General features: G+C 37.9%; 1 long non-coding RNA gene across 1 annotated transcript in view; it reads right to left on the bottom strand.

Annotated features, from left to right (window-relative positions):
• Positions 1-1,254: 1,254 nt before the first annotated feature.
• Positions 1,255-9,340, bottom strand: part of LOC133098418 (uncharacterized) — a 78,310-nt gene continuing 70,224 nt past the window's right edge. The window contains exon 3 of the long non-coding RNA XR_009702141.1: positions 1,255-1,338. This is a non-coding gene — a long non-coding RNA (uncharacterized LOC133098418). The remainder of the gene's footprint in view (positions 1,339-9,340) is intronic.

Genomic DNA, 9,340 nt, shown 5'->3' with positions numbered 1-9,340 from the left:
TGTGACTGTGTGTAATTTTTTGAAATACTTATTGCTAGTCCAATCTTCAAATCCTGTTTTTTCCATACTCAATTTTAATCAGTCAGTCTGCAAACATTTACCAGGCTCACAGTCAACAATCAAAGCGCCCTAAATTCAAATCCCAGCCTTGCTACTTGCCATGTGATCTTGGGGAAGATAATTTCTCCCCCTAAACATCAGCTTCCTTTTACTGTAAAATGAGAATTATAGTACTTCCCTCATAGATATTTTTGTAAGAATTAGAAATAAAGATTGTAAGGTACCAATCACAGTGCTCAACAACACACAGGAAGTATTTAATCAATGGGAATTATTATTATTATTTTATAACATTTATAACTTTTCTAATTTTATATTCAAAAATATAAATATTTGTATATAAATACATATTTGTATAAATATAAATTAAATATAACATATTTTATAAATTTTATGATTTATAATATTCATAATAATTACTATTACTTTCTGGGTGCCAGAGAAAATTTAAAGATAAAAAAGACATAACCCCTTCCCTTCAGTGGTAAGAAGTCCTATACACATGAAGAAACAATACATGAAGCTATATATGCTTTATCTCAAACATCACATACTTTGAGATTTGAGAGACATAAGGGAGCCCTTTGTTATGGGGGTGAAGAGAGAATGTTTAGAATACTTACAACGTGGCTCTCAGTCATGTAGCAAATAAGAGTGAGCATTCCTCTATGAGATATATTTCCCATGATGAAGAATTCAAAGATGTAGATAACTCAAGGTTTGAGGGCCCAGAAGTATTTCTATAAGCCAGAGGCTGCTAATACAGGTAGACCTATGACTACTTCAGGAGTGAAAAATATTCTTTCCCATGGCCACGTAAAAAAATCAACCAGTCATACTCTTCCCTCCAAGAGGTGATTCCTTTCTCCTTGAATATAGTCTGGACTTAGTGACTCACTTCTAACGGGAGTGCGGAAAGGTAAAAATAAGCATCTTTAGAGTGAAGAAACATGGCAGACACCACCTCAACCAAGAGATCAAGGCCAACACGGCCAGTGAGAATTCACGTAGATATCATGTACTCTGGATACGATGCAACGAGAAAGGCACCGAGGTATTCACCTCTGTGGTGTTCTTCCAGAAAACCCATAACCCCAGCTTCACCATGAGAAAACAACAGACAAACCCAATTGAAATACATTCTACAAAATACCTGTCAAATGTTCTTCAAAAGCCTCAAGGTCACGAAAAACTGGAAAAGACTGAGAAACAGTCACAGTCTGGAGAATACGAAGAAGGCACGCTGACTACATGCAATGTGGTATCCTGGATTAGATCCTGGAATGGAAAAAAGGACACTAGTGGAAAACTGGTAAAAGCTGAACACAGTGTGTAATTTGGATAATGGCATTGTACCACTGTTAATTTCATGTGTAAGATGTCAACTTTAGGGGAAGCCATGTAAAGGGATATTAGATATCTCAGTACTATCTTTGTAGCTCTTTTGTAAATCTAGATATTATTTCAAAAGAAAAAGATTTTAAAATCAAGCAATCAATCAATAAATCTTGAATAGATTAGAAGAATGGCATTCATTCTTACAAGACATCAATGAAGCACTGTCTAGTTTTCCGTAGAATAGCACAAATAAATTAGTAATTTCCACCACAGTCTCTCCCTCTATATATATATAATTATATATATAAATATGTTACATGTATTTATATACATAATGTATATATATACAAATTTTAACTTATATAATTTTGTATGTAATATACATTACATACATAACTATATAATGTACTTTTATATAATATATATTATATATACATAATTATATATGTATGTGTATACACATACCCATATATAAGCAAAGCACCCCAACTTATGATGTTACAAAAAATTTTTAACCTCAAAAGTTACTTTCTCATAACAAAGGTATAATGGTTGGTTATGTTACCATACCAACTCAAAAATCTGCGTAGTGCAGAACATGGCTAAAATGGGATAAAAACAAACCATGAACCCCAAGTCCTTCAAAGGCCTCAAGGCTAAGGCAAAGTAGCACAAAAGAAAGTATACACACTGTGGGATCAGAAGGAACTACATTCAAGTCCAAATTCTGGCACTTATTGTGTGATCTTGGGCAAGTCACTTTAGGCTTCTTGTATCTCTGGTTCCTTATCTATAAATGACACATGTTGTCAATATCCCAGAATTTTGGCAAAAATTAAATGAGATGAGGCATGAAAAGCACAGCTGCTAACAAATTTAGGCACAATGACTGGCAGCTACAATAAAAGCTCCAAGGCTTCCTGAGTCCTACTTGGTCCAGAATACAATAGCTGTGTAGTAATGAGATACACTGGGTTGGGGATAAGAGTTTGCTGATCTGGCTTTGGTGCTATCAACCAGTGAGAGTCATGACAAATTCTCCATAAAGGACTCCAGTAGTGTTGATGGGCTGGGAGGAGAAAAGGGAGCTTTAGCTGTTAACAAATTAGTAACTGCCTAACCATCCATTTATACTACACTAAGCTATTTGAAAGATCTTAAATAAATCCACATAGTTTACTTTATCTTGTGTTGCAGTTTACCAAGGCAGTGTGACAAGTCACCCTAAAACTTAGTAACTTAAAACAAGGAGATTTATTTTGTCCTCAAATCTGCAAGTTGGATGGGACTCAGTGAGAATGGGTCCTCTCTGATCCACATGGTGTCAAGGTGGGCAACTTGAAATCTGAGGACAAGAATTATCTCCAGGCTCAGTCATTCATACCTCTGGGGATTGATACTGGCTGCTGAGTAGGACTTTAGTTGGAACTATCAGCCAGAATACTTGTAAGTGACCTCTCCATATGTCCAGGGCTTGCTTACAACATGGTGGCTGGATTCTAAGGACAAGTACACTATGAAAGGGAGCCAGGTGGAAGATACACCTTTTATGCCTTAGTATCAAAAGTCGTGAAGCATCACTTTTGCCATAGTATATCCACCAAGACAGACACAAAGGCCCACATCATCTCAAAGGGAAGGAAAATAGACTTTGCCTTTTGATGGGGAAGTGGTAAAGTTCCAAAGAGTGCGTGAGACTGAAAATACCCCTGGGGTGGTTTCTAGAAAATATAGTCTGCTTCATCTTACAAACGGGTGCCACTCAGTTTAGCAAAATTAAAAAAGCAGGAGCAAGAGCAGGGGCCAGTTATTTTCACAAAATCTGGAAACAGAAAAACGAAACACAGTCAAGTCTTAGGTGAACTGAGTGTCTTGACTAACAGAGTTCACCTTCCCCATATTTTAGGAACCACATGCCCCATTCTTTGTCTCTGTACACCTGCTACTATATTCTTTTCCTTCTGTCTGAAGATCAGCTTTCTCTTTTTTTTTTTCTGTGTGTGTGATCATGTGCTATATTATTACTTTTTAAAACATCTTTATTGGAATATAATTGCTTTACAATGGTGTGTTAGTTTCTGCTTTATAACAAAGTGAATCAGCTATACATATATATATATATCCCCATATCTCCTCCCTCTTGCGTCTCTTCCCACCCTCCCTATCCCACCCCTCTAGGTAGTCACAAAGCACCGAGCTCATCTCCCTGTGCTATGTGGCTGCTTCCCACAAGCTATCTATTTTACATTTGGTAGTGTATATATGTCCATGCCACTCTCTCACTTTGTCCCAGCTTACCCTTCCCCGTCCCCGTGTCATCAAGTCCATTCTCTACGTCTGCATCTTTATTCCTGTCCTGCCACTGGGTTCTACAGAACCTTCTTTTTGTTTTTATATTCCATATATATGTGTTAGCATACGGTATTTGTTTTTCTCTTTCTGACTTACATCACTTTGTATGACAGACTCTAGGCCCATCCACCTCATTACAAATAACTCAATTTCATTTCTTTTTATGGCTGAGTAATATTTCATTGTATATATGTGCCACATATTCTTTATCCACTCATCTGTCGATGGACATTTAGGTTGCTTCCATGTCCTGGCTATTGTAAATACAGCTGCAATGAACATTGTGGTACATGACTCTTTGTGAATTATGGTTTTCTCAGGGTATATGCCCAGTAGCAGGATTGCTGGGTCATATGGTAGTTCTATTTTTAGTTTTTTAAGGAACCTCCAAACTGTTCTCCATAGTGGCTGTATCAATTTACATTCCCACCAACAGTGTATGAGGGTTCCCTTTTCTCCACACCCTCTCCAGCCTCTATTGTTTGTAGATTTTTTGATGATTGCCATTCTGACTGGTGTCAGGTGATACCTCACTGTAGTTTTGATTTGAATTTCTCCAATGATTGGTGATGGTGAACATCCATTCATCTGTTTGTTGGCACTGTGTATATCTTCTTTGGAGAATTGTCTATTTAGGTCTTCTGCCCATTTTTGGATTGGGTTGTTTGGTTTTTTGATATTGAGCTGCATGAGCTGCTTGTAAATTATGGAGATTAATCCTTTGTCAGTTGCTTCATTTTCAAATATTTTCTCCCATTCTGAGGGTTGTCTTTTCGTCTTGTTTATGGTCTCCTTTGCTGTGCAAAAGCTTTTAAGTTTCATTAGGTCCCCTTTGTTTATTTTTGTTTTTATTTCCATAATTCTAGGAGGTGGGTCAAAAAGGATCTTGCTGTGATTTACGTCATAGAGTGTTCTGCCTATGTTTTCCTCTAAGAGTTTGATAGTGTCTGGTCTTATATTTAGGTCTTTAATCCATTTTGAGTTTACTTTTGTGTATGGTGTTAGGGAGTGTTCTAATTTCATTCTTTTACATGTAGCTGTCTAGTTTTCCCAGCACCAGTAACTGAAGAGGCTGTCTTTTCGCCATTGTATATTTGTGCCTCCTTTATCAAAGATAAGGTGACCATATGCGCATAGGTTTATCTCTGGGCTTTCTATCCTGTTCCGTTGATCTATATTTCTGTTTTTGTGCCAGTACCATACTGTCTTGATTACTGTAGCTTTGCAGTATAGTCTGAAGTCTGGGAGCCTGATACCTCCAGCTTGGTTTTTCTTTCTCAAGATTGCTTTGGTTATTCGGGGTCTTTTATGCTTCTATACAGATTGTGAAAATTTTTGTTCTAGTTCTGTGAGAAATTCCATTGGTAGTTTGATAGGGATTGCACGGAATCTGTAGCTTGCTTTGGGTAGTATAGTTATTTTCACAATGTTGATTCTTCCAATCCAAGAACATGGTATATCTCTCCATCTGTTTGTTTCATCTTTAATTTCTTTCATCAGTGTCTTATAGTTTTCTGCATACAGGTCTTTTGTCTCCTTAGGTAGGTTTATTCCTGGGTATTTTATTCTTTTTGTTGCAATGGTAAATGGGAGTGTTCCCTTAATTTCTCTTTCAGATTCTTCATCGTTACTGTATAGGAATGCAAGAGATTTTTGTGCATTAATTTTGTATCCTGTTACTTTACCAAATTCATGGATTAGCTCTAGTAGTTTTCTGGTAGCATCTTTAGGATTCTCTATGTATAGTATCATGTCATCTGCAAACAGTGACAGCTTTACTTCTTCTTTTCCAATTTGGATTCCTTTTATTTCTTTTTCTTCTCTGATTGCTGTGGCTAACACTTCCAAAACTATGTTGAATAATAGTGGTGAGAGTGGACAACCTTGTCTTGTTCCTGATCTTGGAGGAAATGGTTTCAGTTTTTCACCACTGAGAATGATGTTGGCTGTGGGTTTGTCATATTTGGCCTTTATTATGTTGAGGTTAAGTTCCCTCTATGCCTACTTTCTGGAGAGTTTTTATCATAAATGGGTGTTGAATTTTGTCAAAATCTTTTTCTGCATTTATTGAGATGATCATGTGGTTTTTCTCCTTCAATTTGATAATATGGTGTATCACATTGATTGATTTGCATATATTGAAGAATCTTTGCATTCCTGGGATAAACCCCACTTGATCATGGTGTATGATCCTTTAAATATGCTGTTGGATTCTGTTTGCTAGTATTTTCTTGAGGATTTTTGCATCTATGTTTATCAGTGATGTTGCCTGTAGTATTCTTTCTTTTTGACATCTTTGTCTGGTTTTGGTATCAGGGTGATGGTGGCCTCGTAGAATGAGTTGGGGAGTGTTCCTCCCTCTGCTATATTTTGGAAGAGTTTGAGAAATATAGGTGTTAGCTCTTCTCTAAATGTTTGATAGAATTCGCCTGTGAAGCCATTTGGTCCTGGGCTTTTGTTTGTTGGAAGATTTTTAATCACAGTTTCAATTTCAGTGCTTTTGATTGGTCTGTTCATATATTCTATTGCTTCCTGGTGCAGTCTTGGAAGGTTGTGCATTTCTAAGAATTTGTCCATTTCTTTGAGGTTGTCCATTTTATTGGCATATAGTTGCTTGTAGTAATCTCTCATGATCTTTTGTATTTCTGCAGTGTCAGTTGTTACTTCTCCTTTTTTCATTTCTAATTCTATTGATTTGAGTCTTCTCCCGTTTTTTCCTGATGAGGCTGGCTAATCGTTTATCAATTTTGTTTATCTTCACAAAGAACCAGGTTTTAGTTTTATTGATCTTTGCTATTGTTTCCTTCATTTCTTTTTCCTTTATTTCTGATCTGATCTTTATGATTTCTTTCCTTCTGCTAACTTTGAGGTTTTTTTGTTCTTCTTTCTCTAATTGCTTTAGGTGTAAGGTTAGGTTGTTTATTTGAGATGTTTCTTGTTTCTTGAAGTAGGATTATATTGCTATAAACCTCCCTCTTAGAACTGCTTTTGCTGCATCCCATAGGTTTTGGGTCGTCGTGATTTCATTGTCATTTGTTTCTAGGTATTTTTTGATTTCCTCTTTGATTTCTTCAGGGATCTCTTGGTTATTTAGTAGTTTATAGTTTAGCCTCCATGTGTTTGTATTTTTTACAGATTTTTTTCCTGTAATTGATATCTATTCTCATAGCATTGTGGTCGGAAAATATACTTGATATGTTTTCAATTTTCTTAAATTTACCTAGGCTTGATTTGTGACCCAAGATACGGGCTATCCTGGAGAATGTTCCATGAGCACTTGAGAAGAAAGTGTATTCTGTTGTTTTTGGGAGGAATGTCCTAGAAATATCAGTTAAGTCCATCTTGTTTAATGTATCATTTAAAACTTGTGTTTCCTTATGTATTTTCATTTTGGATGATCTGTCCATTGATGAAAGTGGGGTGTTCAAGTCCCCTACTATGATTGTGTTGCTGTCATTTTCATCTTTTATGGCTGTTAGCATTTGCCTTTATGTATTGAGGTGCTCCTATGTTGGGTGCATAAATATTTACAATTGTTATATCTTCTTCTTGGATTGATCCCTTGATCATTATGTAGTGTCCTTCTTTGTCTCTTGTAATAGTCTTTATTTTAAAGTCTCTTTTGTCTGATATGAGAATTGCTACTCCTGCTTTCTTTGATTTGCATTTGCATTCAATATCTTTTACCATCCCCTCACTTTCAGTCTGTATGTGTCCCTAGGTCTGAAGTGGGTCTCTTGTAGACATCCTATATATACGGGTCTTGTTTTTGTAACCATTCAGCCAGTCTATGTCTTTTGGTTGGAGCATTTAATCCATTTACATTTAAGGTAATTATCAATAATGTATGTTCCTATTACCATTTTCTTAGTTGTTTGGGGTTTGTTATTGTAGGTGTTTTCCTTCTCTTGTGTTTCCTGCCTAGAGAAGTTCCTTTAGTGTTTGTTGTAAAGGTGGTTTGGTGGTGCTGAATTCTCTCAGCTTTCGCTTGTCTGTAAAGGTTCTAATTTCTCCGTCGAATCTGAATGAGATCCTTGCTGGGTAGATTAATCTTGGTTGTAGGTTTTTCCTTTTCATCACTTAAATATGTCCTGCCACTCCCTTCTGGCTTGCAGAGTTTCGGCTGAAAGATCAGCTGTTAACCTTATGGGGATTCCCTTGTATGTTATTTGTTGTTTTTCCCTTGTTGTTTCTAATATTTTTTCTTTTTATTTAATTTTTGATAGTTTGATTAATATGTGTCTTGGCGTGTTTCTCCTTGGATTTATCCTGTATGGGACTCTCTGTGCTTCCTGAATTTGACTATTTCCTTTCCCATATTAGGGAAGTTTTCAAGTATAATCCCTTCAAGTATTTTCTCAGTCTCTTTCTTTTTCTCTTCTTCTTCTGGGACCCCTATAATTCGAATGTTGGTGCATTTAATGTTGTCGCAGAGGTCTCTGAGACTTTCCTCAATTCTTTTCATTTTTTTTTTCTTTATTCTATTCTGCGGTAGTTATTTCCACTATTTTATCTTCCAGGTCACTTATCTGTTCTTCTGCTTCAGTTATTCTGCTATTGATTCCTTCTAGAGAATTTTTAATTTCATTTATTGTGTTGTTCATCAGTGTTTATTTGCTCTTTAGTTCTTCTAGGTCCTTGTAAAACGTTTCTTGTATATTCTCCATTCTATTTCCAAGATTTTGGATCATCTTTACTATCATTATTCTGAATTCTTTTTCAGATAGACTGCCTATTTCCTCTTCGTTTGGTCAGGTGGGTTTTTACCTTGCTCCTTCATCTGCTCTGTGTTTCTCTGTCTTCTCATTTTGCTTAACTTACTCTGTTTGGGGTCTCCTTTTCGCAGGCTGCAGGTTCATAGTTCCTGTTGTTTCTGGTGTCTTCCCCCAGTGGCTAAGGTTGGTTCAGTGGGTTGTGTAGGTTTCCTGGTGGAGGGGACTGGTGCCTGTGTCCTGGTGGATGAGGCTGGATCTTGTCTTTCTGGTGGGCAGGACCACGTCCGGTAGTGTGTTTTGGGGTGTGTATGACCTTATTATGATTTTAGGCAGCCTCTCTGCTAATGGGTGGGGTTGTGTTCCTGTCTTGCTAGTTGTTTGACAGGAAGACAACTTCCTTCCTGGGAGGGGAGGTGTGGATAGTGACCTGTCCTCGCACACAGGCTTCTTGGTGGCTGCAGCAGCAGCCTCAGCGTTTCATTCCTGTCTCTGGTGTCTGCGCTGATAGCTGTGGCTCGCGCCCATCTCTGGAGCTTGTTTAGGCTGTGCTCTGAATCCTCTCTCTTCATGCACCCCGAAACAATGGTCCCTTGCCTCTTAGGCAGTTCCAGACTTTTTCCCGGACTCCCTCCCGGCTAGCTGTGGCGCACTAGCCCCCTTCAGGCTGTGTTCACACAGCCAACCCCAGTCCTCTCCCTGGGATCCGACCTCCGAAGCCCGAGCCTCAGCTCCCAGCCCCCACCCGGCGTGTGAGCAGACAAGCCTCTCAGGATTGTGAGTGCTGGTCAACACCGATCCTCTGTGCAGGAATCTCTCCACTTTGCCCTCTGCACCCCTTTGCTGCACTCACCTCCGTGGCTCCGAAGCTTCCCCCC

The sequence above is a fragment of the Eubalaena glacialis genome, chromosome 9 (assembly GCF_028564815.1).
Source record: "Eubalaena glacialis isolate mEubGla1 chromosome 9, mEubGla1.1.hap2.+ XY, whole genome shotgun sequence".
Lineage (NCBI taxonomy): Eukaryota > Metazoa > Chordata > Mammalia > Artiodactyla > Balaenidae > Eubalaena > Eubalaena glacialis.
The sequence above is the reverse complement of the archived record's forward strand: the minus strand, read 5'-3'. Positions and strand labels throughout refer to the sequence as shown.